The 18,959-nt window shown below is 37.7% G+C and overlaps 1 long non-coding RNA gene across 1 annotated transcript; it reads right to left on the bottom strand.

Moving 5' to 3' along the window:
- Positions 1-1,447: 1,447 nt before the first annotated feature.
- Positions 1,448-18,154, bottom strand: LOC138880285 (uncharacterized). The gene is made up of 3 exons (XR_011402790.1): positions 17,733-18,154; positions 6,848-8,768; positions 1,448-1,669 (listed from the first exon to the last, which is right to left on the bottom strand). It is a non-coding gene; the product is annotated as an uncharacterized lncRNA (long non-coding RNA).
- Between the last annotated feature and the right edge of the window lie 805 nt (positions 18,155-18,959).

Consider the following 18,959-nt stretch of genomic DNA (forward strand, 5'->3'; position numbering starts at 1 on the left):
GAGCCTCTTTTTATTCAGGGTATGACACTAACAGAATAGGGAGTCTCAACCAGTAAGCACATCCCCAGAGGTAAGAAGAGAAGGGTTTCGGCACAGTTTATATACAGTTCAGATAATATCAAAGCGGTAAAAGCAACATTTAGCACATTAGGCATATATCATGTAACAGAATCAGATAGAACCAAATATAACAGTTTATCTAAGCTCGAATTTCTAACCCTGAACCAGTGTTTCTGGGTTTTAAGTCCCCAGCAGAGTCGCCAGAGCTGTCACACCTCCTTTTTACATACCCGCGAGGGTACAAGGGAGTTTTTCCAATTAAAGGACAATCGAAACGGGATTTGTTTATTTATTTCAGAGTCGCCACTTGGGAGATTTAGGGTGTCCCAAGTCACCAATTTTAATCCCGAATCGAGGAAAACAATGACTCCATATTACAGTCTGCGTACCAGAAATCTGGATAAGGAATTCTGTTAACCCGGGAGAAGGTGTTAGGCATTCCCGAGTTTCGTGGTTCTAGCACGGTCGCTCAACTGTCATAATCGGCTTGATTATCTGATTTAATACATGTTGAACCTATGTGCAAAATTTAACTTTTAACCGCTTTTATCATTTACTGTTATTTTTATCAAGAATTGTAACATCGTGAAATTGTATCTCAAACCACGTTACAATCATTGTACCCGTGGTCGTCGACACACTTTGACTCCGTTGAGATTTGGATTTGGGTCACATCAATGTGCACCCGAGTTTAAGGAAGTTAAATTATTAAAGGCGCGCCTAAAGCGACTAGCGTATCATCTACTTTGGGTAGGGCCGTGGAATTTTGCTAAACGGTCCATCCCGAAGTCTAAGCAATTTTAAAGCAAATATTTACTGAAGGCCCCGCAATTTTGTATTTTTATTCGGCGAGGCTCATCTCGTTCTCATTTTTCAAAAGGAATTTGCAACGTCATGGACACGCATCTTGAACCACGTCACAATCAATGTACCCGTGATTAAAGACACATTTCGACTCCGTTGAGATTTGGATTTGGGTCACATAAATGTGCACCCGAGTTTAAGAAGGTAAGGTTTATTAAGGCGCGTCCTAAAGAGACTAACGTATTGTTATTTTAGGAAGAGGCCGTGAAGGTTCATTAAACGGCCAAATCCAAAGTCTAGTCAATGGTTATGTATCTTATTGAGGGCCCCGACGATGTGTGATTTATTTGGCGAGGCTCGTCTCATTTTATTTTAAGGATAAACCTACAGTGACTACATTTCTTCTATTAAGTTTGTCTCTAAAAATAAAAGAAAATTTCTCAATTAATTACATGCTGAAAAACGTAACTTATTAGTTATTAAGTTACGGCTAATGTGAATGGAAAATTGCGATCGAGTTTGTACAAAGGAAAACTGCTTTCATTCTATATTCTATTATTCAATAATACTAGAACATGAGATAGATAATAATATCGAAACAATTTTGATTAATTTGAACTAATATTATTAGATGAAGAAGTTATACATATGCAACCCCATTACTCATTAATGAGTCAACTACATTTTTATACAAAGAAAGGAAAATTTTATTCAAACACAAATCTAAACAAAAGGAATTCAACAGGAAACAAGAGCCTGATTAATATTTCATTTCGCTTCAAGCCGAGAGTGTACAAATGTGTACCTGGAAATGGCAGTACAAGAACGAAAGAAGGAGAAGTCAGCAACAATAATAACACAGCAACAGTAGGTTCAGCAACACCGCAAACCAGTAACAACCAGTAGAATAACCCAGCAACGGATTGAAAAATTAGCAATACCAAAGTGCAATCGCAGTCAAAGCAGAAGAGAGACAGATACAGGATGCAGTAGCTTACTGATTTTGAATAACACTCGAGAAAAGCAAACGGAAATTACTCGAGTGAAAGTTCAAATTGCATTTCTCTTTTACTCTCAAAATGTTTCAAGTCTGCCTGCTCTCAAGTGTAAAAATCTGTTTAATGTTCGAGTCCTAAGTCTTCTTCAAGTTCTTTTCTCTTCTCACTCTCTATCTCAAATCTTCCTCTCTAATTTTCCGGTCCTCCAAAATATGTCAAATGACCCTATATATATAGCAAGACAAGTCTTGAATCCCCAACCCGAAATTATTCCCCCAAGGGCATGTTTTGTCCCCACTACTTAATGTTTTCTTTATTTTAAACCTTGTCCCCCATGCATACATTAAATAAATACATCCACCTCAACCCATTACAATTTGTCCCCCATGCCTAACTTAAACAAATACAATATTCTCACCCCACTATTTCATGTCTTGTCCCCCATTATGTTAAACAATTATATCAAAACACCACCCCATTACATTTTGTCCCTCATGCCTACATAAACAATTATAATAATGTTCAATTACCAAACTACCCCTCTGACCTTATTGCCATTACCATTCTACCCCTGAATGTAATGCAATTTACCAAACTACCCCCATCAACTCTAAACAATCAATTAATCATAACTTAACCAAAATATAGCCAAGATGACCAATTTCTCAACAATCTTCAACAACAAATTACACGAACACGATGAACAACACAACTCGAAATTAATAGAATGAATTAACCATATTGGGAACCAATCCTGGTTAATTTAGACCATCAATGGATGAGCAAGGATACAACAATACAAACAACAAAATGCATGATTCAAATTAAATCAACAAATTAAAAAGCAAAACAAACTCAAATTAATTTACTGGACGAACTTCAAACAATGAATAAACATGCATTAAAATCTATTTTAAACAACAAATATGACGGATTAAATGACTCAAACAACATTAATAATTTCTGGAAAATACATAACAACATGAAACAAATTGAAGAAATAATCAATTAAATTTCAATTTGAATCTAACAAACATTAAACTAACAAATTTTTACCTAAACAATAAAACAAACATGAAATAAACATGAAAAACAACTAATTAAATTTCCATTTGAAATCTGAAAATTAATTCAACAAAACATATGAACATGAACAAAACAAAAAATCATTTCAACGACGAACAAACAAAACAAGAATTGAATCATTTATCGATTTTGGATCCGAAAAACACCGAACAAAATATGGACGAAATTTGAAACATAAACCAACTAACCGATTCAAAACAACGACGAAGAAACGAAAATGATGGAGTAGCGAGGTCGACGGACAGTGGCGGACGCAGCTGAAGCAGCTATGGTCGTCGACATGCTGCTGCGTTTAACGACTAAGGTCGTCGATGAGGAAGAAGACTGAAACAGTAGCAGCAACAGTCGACGCAGCAGAAGCGATGCTCGAGCAGCAACAGCATCCATGGACGACGACGAGGAAGAAAACTGAAACAGTAGCAGCAACATCCATGGACGACGACGAGGAAGAAAACTGAAACAGTAGCAGCAACTATTGCAGCCAAATCAGTGGCACTCTTCATGGTCGCAGCTCGATTAGCTGAAGAAGCAGACGACGCAAGACGCAGATGAAGAAGCGGACGACGCAGCTGGAGCGAGGACACAGAAGCAGCTGGAATGGAGTAGCAACGACTGGTTGTTGACGACGAAGACGCAGCAGTGGCGACCATGGATGTCGAGCTCGAGCTTGAAGGTGGTTGTTTGGTTTTAATGGAGGACGGGGGGTCGTTTGGACGCGAGAGTGGTTGTGTCGTTTGGTGGTTTGAATGAAGAACGAAGGAGGAGGAGCAGAAGTTGGTCGTGAGGGGGAAGGGAAGTAGCGAGGGCATTCATGGGAGGGTTGAAGGTGGAGGGGTTGTTTTGGGGAAGAAAAAGGTGAAAATAGGGAAGGGGGCGGATGGTTTTAGTTTTTAGGGTTTTTTGGTCTTTTTTATTTTTTTTATTTTTTGTTTTGTTTTGTGTTGGTCAAAAAATGAAGAAAGGGTGTTGGGTATTTGGGTTAATGGGGCGGACCGGATCGACCCGGTTTAGAATGGACCGGGTCATGGGGAAGGTTGGGCAATTATTTGGGCCTGTGGTTTGAAATTGAAGAAGTGGCCCAATCCGATTTTTCTTTGTATTTTTGCCCTCTTTTCTTCTTTTATTTTTGTAAAACTAAATTCTAAAAATACTTAAATAATTATTAAGAACTAAATTAAGTTATAGAAACGCAAATTAACTCCCAATAACAATTAACGCACAATTAAGTAATAATTAAGCATAAAATTGTTCATTTGGACATTAAATGCTAAAAATGCAAAAGATGCCTATTTTGTAATTTTTAATTTTTGTAAAACAAATTTAATTACTAACAATTGTAGAATTAAATCCTACATGCAAAATGCGACATATTTTTGTATTTTTTATTAATTTAACAAATAAACAAGCACAGACAAATACAAATAATTATCCAAAAATATCACAAAATTGCACACCAAGGAAAATCATTTGATTTTGAATTTTTGGGGAGTAATTCTCATATAGGGCAAAAATCACGTGCTTACACCCAGGAAGAGATCAATGCCATCACAGTCATCCCTCAAGTGGAACTCAAGGTTTATTCATCTAAATTGGATAAACCAACCAGAGTCATTGCTTTCTTTGACACTGGAGTTGCTTGTTCACTCATGAATGTTGTTGTTCTCCATGAAGATCAATAGGTGCCGCACTTTTAGGATTTCAATACTGCATTAAATGGAATCTTGACTACAACTGTCATCACAAAGCACCTGGTCACAATTGAGTTCTTTCCAGGATTGAAATATAGAACCAAGTTGATAAGGTTCGATGTACCAAAGAAAGATCTTATTGTTGGATTCGACATTTTCAGACAACTAAAAGATCAACTCCAGATCAGGGCTAATGGGATAACCTTTAAGAAGCAGTTCAAACCTTATTCTAAAATTCTAAGGTTAGTCGAAATCACCAACGACGAACAAATCAAGGAGATTGAACAACATCTCATTGAGCATTCATGTGTTGAATCCCACAAGGATTTTATGAAGAAAGAGAAAAGCCCATTATGGATGAACGAAGAGTTTTTTATCAAGCTCCCTTTTAAGAAGAATGAAAGCTTCAATCCAACAAAAGCCAATCGTTCAGGCATGAATCCAGATCATCTTCAGCTTTCAATGAAGGAATGTGAAGAACTCTTGGAATTTGATCTAATAGAGTCATGGAATTCACAATGGGCATGCGAAGCATTTTATGTCAACAAAAGAGCTGAGCAGACAAGAGGAAAACTCAGGGTAGTCATTAACTACCAACCATTTAACTACTTCCCCCAAGATGATAAATTTCCTATCCCAAATAAGCTCACTCTTTTCTTACACTTAGCCAAGGCCAAATATTTTTCCAAGTTTGATCTTAAATCTGGATTTTGGCAATTGGGAATCCACCCTGAAGAAAGACCCAAAACGGGATTTTGCACCCCCGATTATCACTTTCAATGGAAAGTTATTCCCTTCGGATTAAAAACTGCACCCTCCTCATTCCAAAAAGCCATGATAAAAATATTCCAGCCCATCCTCCATACCTCTTTAGTTTACATAGATGACATCCTGTTATTTAGTGATACATTGGAGGAACATGTCGCCTTGCTCCGTCAATTTGAGGCATTGGTGTCACACCTCCTTTTTCCTACCCTCGGAAGGGTATAAGGAAGTTTTTTTCGAATTTAAGTGACAATCGAAACAGGATTATTTATTTAGAAATCAGAGTCGCCACATGGGATAATTTATGGTATCCCAAGTCACCGGTTTAAATCCCAAATCAAGGAAAAAATTGACTCTGTTTTACAGTCTGCGAACACAGAAATCCAGGTAAGGAATTATGTTAACCCGGAAGAAGGTGTTAGGCATTCTCGAGTTCTGTGGTTCTAGCACGGTCGCTCAACTGTTATTATTGGCCTAATTATTTGATTTTAAAACACATTTAAGCGTATGTGCATTTTTTAACCCCGTAAAAACACTTTTATTAATTTAATTATCATACAACTAATTACTTTGATTACACATCGCGAATCGTGTCACGGGAACCATACCCACGATCTACAACATGTTTATTTTTTATTAATAAAATTAAATTATGGCCGGGTCATATGAAATGCACACCTGAATGAGATTGATGTATTATGACTATGCCATGGGAACCGTACCCATAATCACGATATTTTATTATTAATCGCGCCTAAGCAAGCTCCGATGTTCAATATTGTTTTCCCCAAGTTTCGGATTATCGCGAGGTCATGAGTTATGGAATGGTTGTGACAAGGGAAAAAACATAGTACTTAGTTATTGACATTACCTATTATGAAACTTTCTTCATTAATAAAAAAATGGATTAATTTCTATCTGAACCAAGATACCTGCGCACCAAATTATCCAAATTAACTCTCGAAATCAAAGTAATGAACTAGGAATACAACAACAACTAAGAACAAATATGCAAGTTAATAATTGAGTTCCAATCCATTAAATAAATCACTCTTATATAAGATATAATATAAATTGTGCCTCTAGTAACATTGAACCCCTTAAATCTATTAAAGTAAATAATTCATGTTATCACTGGTAAAGTTGAAAACAATCAGATTTTAGCCCAAAAATATTTATGCTAATTTCGTACTATAGCTACAAAGGAAATAGTGAATACGATGGCATTTGCACCCTTGAAAACCAACCGAATACAAATTCATGAAGGAAACACACAAACTAAATATCATCAGAACAAACGCACGCCAATGCTATTAAGGGATCATAAATAAATCGAACAACAATTCATTCAGGAACGAAATAGTCAGCAACGACTTCAGCAAAACCCAACTACGAATTTAAATTTGATTGATTAAATTTTAAGAAAAGACAAGAGTAACATCTGACCTCAGATCTGAAATCCAATAAGAAGACTGAAATAATATCAAGCAAAGAATCACGACCAAGACTCAACCAAGGACCTCGACGGCGCCGGAAACTCGACAATGAACGGGCTGAAAACGAGCCATTTGCGACTGCTTTTACTGGTTATTGGGGTCGATTTCGAGCAAATCTCATGGTTGTTGCTGGGTGCCGATTTGGATGTGTTCTACATGTGTTCATTGCTCGTTTTTTTGGTTTATGTTCACCGGAGATGGTGGTTTTGAAAGGAGATCTGGCCGGCGTTGGTTAGTTGCTGTTGTGGCTCAACGTTGAAGAAGATGAGGATGATGGGGAGGGGTCCTTCTAAGGCCTATAACGGCTGTAGCAAAAGTCTTAGGGATTTTTTGGTTTTTTCTGTATATTTGCCCTTAGGCGTGTTTTTTAGCTCATTGTAGGCGTTAGGTCTAGCTTCCTTTTTATAGGTTTAGGATTTTAGGGTTATATTTAGGTTAAGGGGTATGGGCTTAGGAATTATGGGCTTGAGAATTATGGGTTAGGTCCAAAAACTAAGCCTAAAAATGGGTCGTTTGAGCCCAAATTTATTCTTTCTCGCGAACGAGACTAAAAATACGATATTGTTAATTAATTAATCCTATGTAAGCAAAATAACTATTAAAATAAGACTGACAGTTAAAACAAAACTATTTTTGGGTATTTTTCAAGATTAAAAATGACTACAAAACATTAATGAAACTATTTGTTTGTAATTTTCGTTTTCTTGTAATAAAATAAAGTAAAAGAGTAAAAATTAGTTAAAATAGTTATATTAGGCCTAAATTAAATATTTACGTGCTAAAATATGTAAAATCTTGGGGAGGTTCAAAAATCACATGTTTACAGCTGCCCCTCTTTGACTGAAAACGCGAAGAGTTTTCGGACAAAGAACGACTAGACAGGTTTTTTGACCCGACCCTTATTTAAGGAGACAAAAACTAAGAGAAAAGGGGAATGTGACCGAGCCCTAGTATCTGAGCTGCCTACATATCCTTGGCTATAAAGGAATCAGGCCACGTATAGTTCAGGGTTGAGTAAGATGATGGAGTATACCGAGGTGGAGAGCCAGTCGAGGTGTCGTTCCGTCGAGGTTCTGGTCCTCGGTCCTAATGTTACATCCAAATCAAAAAAAATGAAAAAGACTAACTAAGCCTGTCAACTCTGAGTTACAAGATTCTTATCTATAAGTCTTCTGAAGCTTGATCTTGATTCTTGAGTGGTCCTTCATGCAGACTTTGGATTTGAACCTTGACGCTTGCTAGTTGCAAATGCTAGTTCATTCTTCTTCAACTTTTCGGATCAAAGCCGGACACACTATGTTTGTGACTTCAGTCATGTCTTGAGCAGCTCACATCTTTCATCAACTTTTGCATGTGGATTCAATTCTTGCCTTTCTTCTACTTCATTCTTTTTAATTTTGGATTGTGACTAACTTCCGTTGATCATCTCGGACTGTTGACTCTCATTCTTGCTGTGAGCTTCTTTCATTGCTGACTTTAATTGCATTCTGAAGTGAATTCTCTTATTCTCCAGGTAGGCTCCTAATTGTTTAACACTTGCACTGCTTTTTTTTGAAACCTGAACTGATTCCCTTTGTTCTCCAGGTGGGATCCTAATTGCTGAACTCCTTTGAATATTGTTGCTTTCCCTTTGTCTCTCCAGGTGGGCGCCTGATTTCCAACAATTGCACTACTTGTCCTTGAAACTTGAACTTTTTTCCCTTTGCTCTCCAGGTGGGCTCCTGATTGTTGAACTTGAACTACTTCCTATTGAGACTGTTTTTCCTTCGAACTGTCTTCCCTTGCTCTCCAGGGGGGTTGCCTGATTGCCGAACTTGATCCGCTTTCCTTTTGAACTTGTTCGGCCCTCTCTTTGTTCTCCAGGTGGGTGCCTGATTTCATCAAAACAAACGAAATTTTTTGCCCCGGTTTGTACTAGGAAGATTTGTGAATTGTTAGCAATATTATAAACCACTTATATTGTTGATGCAATGATGAGAGTAAACTAATGACTAGTCCAGGATGTGCGTCTCCTATGAGTAAAACCAAAAACTTTGACTAGCAAATGCGTCTGCTAAAAATAAAACCTGAATGAACCAAACTAGGAAGTGCGTCTCCTACGGGTAAAATATGTATGAACCAAAACCAAGAAGTGCGTCTCCTAGGGGTGAAATCTCAATTTAGGAAGTGCGTCTCCTAAAACAAAATATAACTTTAAAGGCCCTGACTAGGAAGTGTGTCTCTCAACGGGTAGAACTTAACTGACTCAAACTAGGAAGTGCGTCTCCTACGAATGAACTCTCAATTTAGGAAGTGCATCTCCTATGGGTGAAACTCAATTTAAGAAATGCGTCTCCTAGTGGTAAAATATCAATTTAAGAAGTGCGTCTCTTGAAAGTGTATCTTGAAAGACCCAGACTAGGAAGTGCGTCTCCCATGGGTGAAACTTCTATGACTCAAACTAGGAACTGTGTCTCCTATGAATGAACTCGCACTTTAGGAATTGCGTCTCCTATGGGTGAAACTATAATGACTCAAACTAGGAAGCGCGTTTCCTATGAATGAACTCTCAATTTAGGAAGTGCGTCTCCTATAGGGGTATCCGAAAAGACCCAGACTAGGAAGTGAGTCTCCTATGGGTATAACTTTAATGCTTAGAACTAGGAATTGCGTCTCCTAGGGGAAAGCTCAATATAGGAAGTGCGTCTCCTAGGGGTGAAACTTCAATGGCTCAAACTAGGAAGTGCATCTCCTATGAATGAATTTAAATGACCAAAGCTAGGAAGTGCGTCTCCTAACAAGTATAATCTAAAAGATCTGTACTAGGAAGTGTGTCTCCTGACGGGTAAAATTTCAATGACTCCAACTAGGACGTGTATCTCCTAGGGGTAAACTTAAATGCCCAAGACTAGGAAATGCGTCTTCTAACAGTGAAAACTTCAGTGACTAAAACTCATATGATCCAAACTAGGAAATGCGCCTCCTAAAGGTAAAATCTCAATTTAGGAAGTGCATCTCCTACAACAAAATATAACTTGAAAACCCAAACTAGGAAATGCTTTTCCTAGTGGTGATATATGATCTTCTCAATAGCCTTTGTGTAAGCATAATTGGGGCATTGCACCTGAAAATTTCAACCTTATAAGCTTTGATATGAACATAGCTTTTGTCCTTGTTTCAGACAAAGAAAACTTGTGAGTTTAAACATGATGGTTGGTTTGTGGCCTTGACTTTGCGGCTATTGCTCCTTCACTTGCCATGATAACTTTGATTTCACCTTGAAAGACATTGCTTGCTTATTGACTAATCAATTTCTTTGTCACCCTTATCACAGAAAATACCTCTTCTCCGTTCAGACCCAATTCCCTCTATTTGTTGCATTGCTCATGAATTGACATTTACCAAACCTTTGTGATTCACATGAATCCCAAAGCACGTCAATTGTCACCCACTCAGTGCGTATGCTGTTCTTTTTTGACTTAAACCACTGGTATTGGCCTTGAGGTATATTGCTCGTTCACTTGCCATGATAACTTTGATTTCCTCTTGGAAGACCTTGCTTGTCATTGGTTAACAACTTTCTCTGTCAACCTCATCACAGAGAATACCTTTGATCCGTTCACCCAACATCCTCTATCTGTTGCATTGTTCATGAATTGATATATACCAAACCTTTGTATTTCATATGAATCCCAAAGCATGTTGATTGTTAACAACTCAGTGCGCACGTTGTTCTTTCCTGACATATGCCACTTTGATGTGCTAGCCAAATTCAGTTTTGTACAATTGGAAAGTTGGTAGCAAATTTTGAAGTCCTTTCTCACTTGTTCTAACCAAATAGACTCAAGAAGGGAAGTAAACAAAACAAAAGGAACAGAGTAAGGACAATGGAAAGAGATGATTCCTAACAAGAAAACTAAACACTTATCAGATGTGGATACCAACTCTAATGACCGTGACATACACCTTTAGATTAAATGGCCTAATCTTCCAAGCAAGTCTGATGTTCAACTCTTATTGTACCTATTCGCCGTGAAGCTGGGCTTCAATGCTCCGATTTTCCAATATAATTTACGATTCTTACTCGACTTGTAGTGCCCGAAGGCTTTTCACCATTAGGCCTCTCTCATTTTGTTCTTTTCTCTCAACTTACCATTGTCTTATGGTGCCTATGAAGGTTTTCACGTATAAGACTCTCATTTTTGCTTGACTTGGTCTTCTCAAGTATTGGTTAGAAGGTCTTTCTTTGGATCGTAATGTAGGCTTTTGGATATGGTTAGAAAGAAAGGATATCAAAAGGCTCAAAACAACTTGAATGGGTTCAAAATTACAACTCTTGGATAAGATTTCTTACAACAATAACAACTTTCTGCCCCAGTTTCTTTGCTTGGGGACTTTTGAATTGTTATTTTGATGGGACCGAACCGTGAGGCTGCCTACGTATCCTTAAAAGGAATCAGGTCGAACGTAGTTCATGACATAGAAATTGCTTCGTTTTTGTACTTTTCTCTCTCTTTTTTTTCTTTTTCTCTTTTTCCTTTTCTTTTCTTTACTTTTTTTCCATTTTTTCTCTTCTTTTTTTTTCTCTTTTCTCTCCTTTTTTTCTGTATCATATTTCTAAACTCTGCTTCTGATTCCAAAAGAGGGATATGAAAGAAAATAAATAAGGCTCAAAGGGGTGACAAAGGACAAATTGTATAGATAGCAGAATAAAATGCCTTCGTCACTCCAATCTTCAAAGCATGCCAAACACAAACAACATAATTAAACAAACCAAAGAAATCATACGTAATATCTTTTGACTGCATCAGAATTGATAGTCATATCCACACATTTGCCTTTTACATTTGTTAAATGCAAATCACCATTGGACAACACTCTCGTTACCACGAACGACCACTGCCAATTTGGGGCAAACTTGCCTTTAGCTTCAACCCGATGCGGCATGATGCATTTCAATAAGGTTTCTTTATGTTCTATCTGCCCAGTTTCACACAATTTGGGCTTGAAGTGATCTCAAAATTCCTTTACTTATTTCCCTTAAATGTCCCTATCAACTTCATAATTATTTCATTGCTTCATGATTAAACTAACTTTAAGACCAGGCTTGGAATTATGCGTGCATGTCATGTCACTAGAGCCAGCCATAAAGGAACTATAAAAGAAAAGAGAACTAAACAAAAAATGACTAGAAATAACAGAAAACAGAAAATTATATTAGACAGATGGTGAAAGAGTTTGAACAACAAAACAAGTAAAATAAACTGGGATACAACCCTGGAACAAACCTAGACAACACTAAACAAGTTACTACAAAAAAACAAACTAGGCAAAATAAAAGGATAGAGGGTTTGAATCACAAGACAATATCCGGATTACAACCCTGAAAAATAACCCGGACAACAGAAATGACAACAAAATAAACCACCAAGACTACTCTCTAGCTATCCAAGAGCTGGAGCGTCTTTCCAATTACTAAGCACGACATCTTAGCTACTGGGTTTCACATCAACATTGCCAAAACCATTAACAACTTCAATATCATTAACCTCAGTCAGCAAGTTCCCAAGAGGATTCGCATGCTCCTTGTCATTGTCATTGATCACAATTACCCCTTCTTGAATCATTCTTTCTATTTCCCTTTTCAAAGAACGACAATCTTCAATGTTATTCCCTTGGACATTAGAGTGGTACATGTATCGTACAGTAGGATCAAACCCTTTTGCATATGGGTCTGGAGTATAGCCGAGGAGCGGCTCAATCACGCTAGATTGCTTTAACTTTTCAAAAAAGCTTGTATAGGACTCCCCAATTGGCATGAAACTATTTCTTTGTCTTTGTTCTCTTCCCTGCCCTTGTTTCCTAGGGGTTGTTGGGTGCTCGAAAATGTTGTGAAGGCAAGAATACATTATGTGGTGCTGGTGCTCGCCATAGGGAGCGACCTGGTGGTTGGACAAATGACCGGACATTGTTCGGAGGATAATACAGAGGTGGATTATGTGGAGCTCGGGGATAGGTTTGGGGTTGGAGTTGAGTCTGGGTATATTGGTAAGGCGGGCCCTTTGGTCCATGTCATGACTCTGGAACAACCATGGCAACATCATCATGTTCCTTCTGACCCAGCAAGCTTCCTATGTCGTTCAGAATTGCTTGTGTTGTTGCTTTTAAAGCAGAATAGCTCATGATCTTGATCGACTTCAACCCATCTTCTACCATTCCTCCCATTTTTACCACATCATTAAAAGGCCTACCCACAGCCGTGATCAAATGCCCAAAGTAAGTTGGCTCTTGAGCTTGGAGAAAGTACTCGACCATCTCTTTTTCTTCCATCGAGGGATTGACTCAGCAGCTTGCTCTCTCAAGGGACATCATCAAATGCCCATTTTCTTCCTCAAATGGGTCATGGGATCTCCATGTCCGTCATATAAATCAAACTTTGGCATCTTAATCCCATCAGGCAGTTGGACGTCAAGAAACAAGCACAAGTCATTGTAAGCCACGCTCATCTGGCTCTATATCCCTTGCATGTTTCTTAAAGACTGCTCTAAGATTTTCACCTTCCTGGATATCTCATCTTGCTCCACTATCTTAGCATGCTGTTCAGTTTCACCGGGAGGCTTAAAATGAGGAATGTGAGAATATGGATCCGAGACTTTGAAAGTTGGTTCTGGAGCACAGTGTTGGGCATCCGGGACTTTGAACACGGTCTTGTTAGAGGATCGAGGAAAAATAGCTGGTAGAGTAGCTGCAAGAGCATGAGTGGCCAAAGGAGCGACATAAGAATGTGAAAAGAACGTGGGGAGATATCAACATCAGTGGGAATCTGTATTTGTGATAGTGGTGGGATAGTTGCAGGTTTTTCAGTGTAGTTAGTGGGGAATGAAGGTGGAGAATGCCCCCTGATTCAAGACTGATACATTTCTGTCATCTGTTGTTTCACCCTTTAGACTTCCTCTTTTAATTCAGACTCCTTTAATTCAGACTCCGACTCCACGAACTCCCTTGACAGGTCAACAACGCTTGTGCCCAAGTTTTTGCTAGCCATGGCTACCTTGTCCTTTGACCTTGTGTTGTATGGACAAGTTACATTAAGAACCACAAACCAACCACCCTTCTGCTATAAATGAGGAGAACAAAAAGGAACAAAATGAAGTTATTATGTTAGCGTAAGTACATTTAACAGCTAAAAATATCACATTTCATGCAATGCACCTAGCAACAGTTAACGGTTCAAGAATGACTTCGAGGGTCATAAGGTCACTTGGCATCATCCCAATTTGTCAATTTGAAGAAAACACCCACTCAAGAAGTACCCAAACACAAAAGAGCAAAAACAGAAGGAACGCGAAGGCAAAAAGGCCCAACATACTCACCGCGATTGCCACCGCGGTTGGAGTCAGTGTTCTCCGCGGTCAGCACCGCGATCGACGCCGCGGCCGCGACGACATGTTCGCAGTCCAGAAATTTAAGGGGCCAAAGTGTCAATTTGGGAAAGCTTTTGTAAAACCCTTATAAGATATAGGAAACTCGTCCAAGAGAGGGGGGAGCTTATTTTGGAGATTACTTTTGCAAGAAGAACAAGTGTGAGAGATCACCCAAAACATCATAGTTCTTATTCTCTTCTATTTTTCTGGCAATTTTCCATTATGAATATTTTCGTAATTTATTCTTACGTTGTCATGAGTAGTTAAATACTTTGATCTAAGGTTTTGGTGAAACCCGTTGGGGATGACTTAGTTGTGATAGTAATATAGTTTGAATTGGTTGTTAATCTCTATTTGTTCATCTACGTTTTGATTGTGGTTAGTTGAAGGGCCCTCAATTATCCGTTCCTATTTATTATGTATCTTCTTGAGAGAAAGTGCATATTTAGGTAGTTGTTTAAACAACATCACTCCTGGAGTATAGACGAGAGTCATAACCGAGGGTTTAGAGGTTGGATTAGAGATAACGATACCTCGGGTGCAATCTAAAAGAACGGTAATGTGAATCTAGCTAACGTAGCTTGAGAGAGTGCGTCTAGTAAATTATCATAATTGCTTGAGAGAGATTTATGATAATTGGAGAGTTCTTGATTGATAGAGACAACTAAGGCATCGCTATAAGAAACATACAACCAAGGAAATCACCAACGGGGGAAATCATTACCTTAGACCTTATTCCAATTGTTTACACATCAAGCATAGTTAATTTTTAGCTGTTAATTATTTTCAGTTTTTAGTTGTTAGAAATATCATCAATTGTGAATTACAAAGTTTGGGGAAATTGATTCTGTGAATTTAGTAAATCCGACAGAAGTAATTGATAGGTTAATTCTCTGTGGTTCGACTCTGCGCAGAATTACTTAGATTATATTTGTTATGTCCGTGTGTGTCCTTATATAAGGCATAGTTTGGCGTTATCATCTGTCATGCTCAAACCCCGGTAAGTAGATCCATACCTGTATGAAAAAAACTCAATCCAACACTAGGTGAGACAATGATACTCCCTATTGGACACATGCAAGACATAATTGAGGCTATTTTTGCAAAATGGCTTATTTGGCTAAAAGGTGGCTAGAAGTACAAAATTTGGCTATGACCCCGCAAAACCAAGAACATAAGATTTAATAGGAAGACCGGACCCTATGTGGGTTGCCTACGTATCATGCCCCGAAAGACGAGAATCAGGTATGCGTAGTTCGGGCAGATTGGATACGGGCGAGAATTAAAGTAAAAAACAACTAATTTAGAGAAACATATTTTTTGCCTTTTGTTTTGAAAAATGATGAAACATGTAAACTCTTTTTTCTTTTGGATTATCTTTTCCCTTTTTTTTATTTTTTGATTTTCGGAAAATGATGAAAAAGTGCAAAATGTTTTTTTTTTTGAAATTTTCATGTTTTTTTTTTGTCTTTTTCTTAACAAAAATGTGACAGACAACATAACTGGGGCCTATTTGCTTTATTTTCACACCTCACCCTCTTTTTTTTCTTTTTTCTTTTTTTTTCATTTGCCATCAACTATCATTAGTCCGCCAAATGACCCTTTTACCCTTTAAGAAATACAACATGTAGCACATACGATGCATCAGGATGGTCTTCTATTTTTTGGGTACACCTGTCCTAGACAGACCCAACCCCTCTGTTGAGTCCCCAAAGTCAAATGTAGATGATGCAAACAAGCGTTCCTATTAGGGATCCGGTATGAGGCTGAGTTATTCTAGGTTTAAAACCTGGGTGTATTGTTCTAGACCTGGCTTACCCGAGCAAACAACTCGAGCCGGGAGAGGGGGGGCAGCGTACCGGTAACCAAAAGATCATCCGGCTTTGCAACTTATCTGCACCTCGTTCTAAATTGGGATATGACACTAACAGAAAGAAGTCACGCCAGCGTGCACTCCTCAGAAGATAGAAGAGAGGGGCTTCGCAGCAATTTATATATACAATTCAGATAATATCAAAGCGGTAAAATGCAACATTTAGCACATTAGGCCCAAACATGTAGATAAAACCAGATTATAAATAAAGCCAAATATAACAATTATTCTAAGCTCGAATTCTTGAACCCTAAACCAGAGATTCTGGGTACTTGTCCCCAGCAGAGTCGTCAGAGCTGTCACACCTCTTTTTTCCTACCCTCGGAAGGGTATAAGGGATTTTTTCCAATTTAAGTGACAATCGAAACGGGATTATTTATTTATAAATCATAGTCGCCACTTGGGATAATTTATGGTGTCCCAAGTCACCGGTTTAAATCCCGAATCGAGGAAAAGATTGACTATAGAGATACAGTCCGCGAACACAAAAATCCGGGTAAAGAATTATGTTAACCCGGGAGAAGGTGTTAGGCATTCCCGAGTTCCGTGGTTCTAGCACGTTTGCTCAACTGTTATTATTGGCCTAATTATCTGATTTTAAAACACTTTTAAGCCAATGTGCATTTTTTAACCACTTAAAAAATCACTTTTATTAATCTAATTATCGTACAACTAATTACTTTGATTACACATCGCGAATCGTGTCACAGGAACCATACCCACGATCTACAACATATTTATTTTTTTATTAATAAAATCAAATTATGGCCGGGTCACATGAAATGCACACCTGAATGAGATTAATGTATCATGACTATGCCACGGGAACCATACCCATAGTCATGATATTTTATTATTAATCGTGCCTAAGCAAGCTACGATGTTCAAGATTGTTTTCCCCAAGTTTCGAATTATCGCGAGGTCATGAATTATGGAATGGTTGTGACAAGGGAGAAAAACATAGTACTTAGTTATTGACTTTACCTATTATGAAACTTTATTTATTAATAAAAAAATTGATTAATTTATACCTGAACCAAGATACCTGCGCAACAAATTATCCAAATTAACGCTCGAAATCAAAGCAACGAACTAGGAATACAACAACAACTAAGAACAAATATGCAAGTTAATAATTGAGTTCCAACCCATTAAATAAATCACTCTTATATAAGATATAATATAAGGTGTGCCTCTAGAAACATTGACTCCCCTTAAATCTATTAAATAAATAATTCATGTTATCACTGGAAAAGTTGAAAACAATCAGATTTTAGCTCAAAACTATTTATGCTAATTTCGTACTATAGCTACAAAGGAAATAGTGAATACGATGGCATTTGCACCCTTGAAAACCAATCGAATACAAATTCATGAAGGAAACACACAAACTAAATATCATCAGAACAAACGCACGGCAGTGCTATTAAGGGATCACAAATAATTCGAACAACAATTCATTCAGGAACGAAACAGTCAGCAACAACTTCAGCAAAACCCAACTACGAATTTAAATTTGATTGATTAAATTTTAAGAAAAGACAAGAGTAACATCTGACCTCAGATCTGAAATCCAATAAGAAGATTGAAACAATGTCGAGCAAAGAATCACGACCAAGACTCAACCAAGGACCTCGACGACGCTGGAAACTCGACAATGAACGGGCTGAAAACGAGCCATTTGCGACTGCTTTTACTGGTTATTGGGGTCGATTTCAAGCAAATCTCATGGTTGTTGCTGGGTGCCGATTTGGACGTGTTCTACATGTGTTCGGTTCTTGTTTTTTTGTTTTATGTTCGCCAGAGATGGTGGTGTTGAAAGGAGATCTAGCTGGTGTTGGTTAGTTGCTGTTGTGGCTCAACGTTGAAGGATGAGGACGATAGGGAGGGGTCCTTCTAAGGCCTATAACGGCTGTGGCTAAAGTCTTAGGGATTTTTTGGTTTTTTCTGTGTATTTTCCCTTAGGCGTGTTTTTAGCTCATTGTAGGCGTTACGTCTAGCTTCCATTTTATAGGTTTAGCATTTTAGGGTTATATTTAGGTTAAGGGGTATGAGCATAGAAATTATGGGCTTGGGAATTATGGGTTATGTCAAAAAACTAAGCTTAAAAATGGGTCGCTTAAGCCCAAATTTATTCTTTCCCCGCGAAAGAGACTAAAAATACGATCTCTTTTATTAATTAATTCTACGTAAGAAAATAACTATTAAAATAAGGATGAAATTTTTAAAAAAAACTATTTTTAGGTATTTTTCAAGATTAAAAATGACTACAAAACATTAATGAAACTATTTGTTTGTAATTTTTGTTTTCTTGTAATAAAATAAAGTAAAAGAGTAAAAATTAGTTGAAATAGCTATATTAGGCCTAAATTAAATATTTAAGTGCTAAAATATGAAAAATCTTGGGGAGGGTCAAAAATCACATGTCTACAATTGGTAACAAAATACAAAATCATGCTTTCAGCAAAAAAAATGGTTCTTGCTCAAAAAGAGATTGATTTTCTTGATATGCATTTTGTCCAAGGTGCATACAGTCCAGGACCCCATATATGTCAGGAACTACTCAAACTTCCAGATACCTTCCTCACAACAAAGCAGGTCCAACAGTTCTTGGGTGTAGTAAATTATGTAAGAGATTTCATCCCAAATATCTCTACATACATTTCTCCGCTCACATAGATGCTCAAGAAAAACTGCTCCGTCATGGGGAAAGAAACAAAATGAAGCGGTCAGGGAAATAAAGGAGATATCTAAAAATGTCAAGTCCCTCCATTGTGTTCAAGTGT

Source organism: Nicotiana sylvestris, chromosome 10, assembly GCF_000393655.2.
Source record: "Nicotiana sylvestris chromosome 10, ASM39365v2, whole genome shotgun sequence".
Lineage (NCBI taxonomy): Eukaryota > Viridiplantae > Streptophyta > Magnoliopsida > Solanales > Solanaceae > Nicotiana > Nicotiana sylvestris.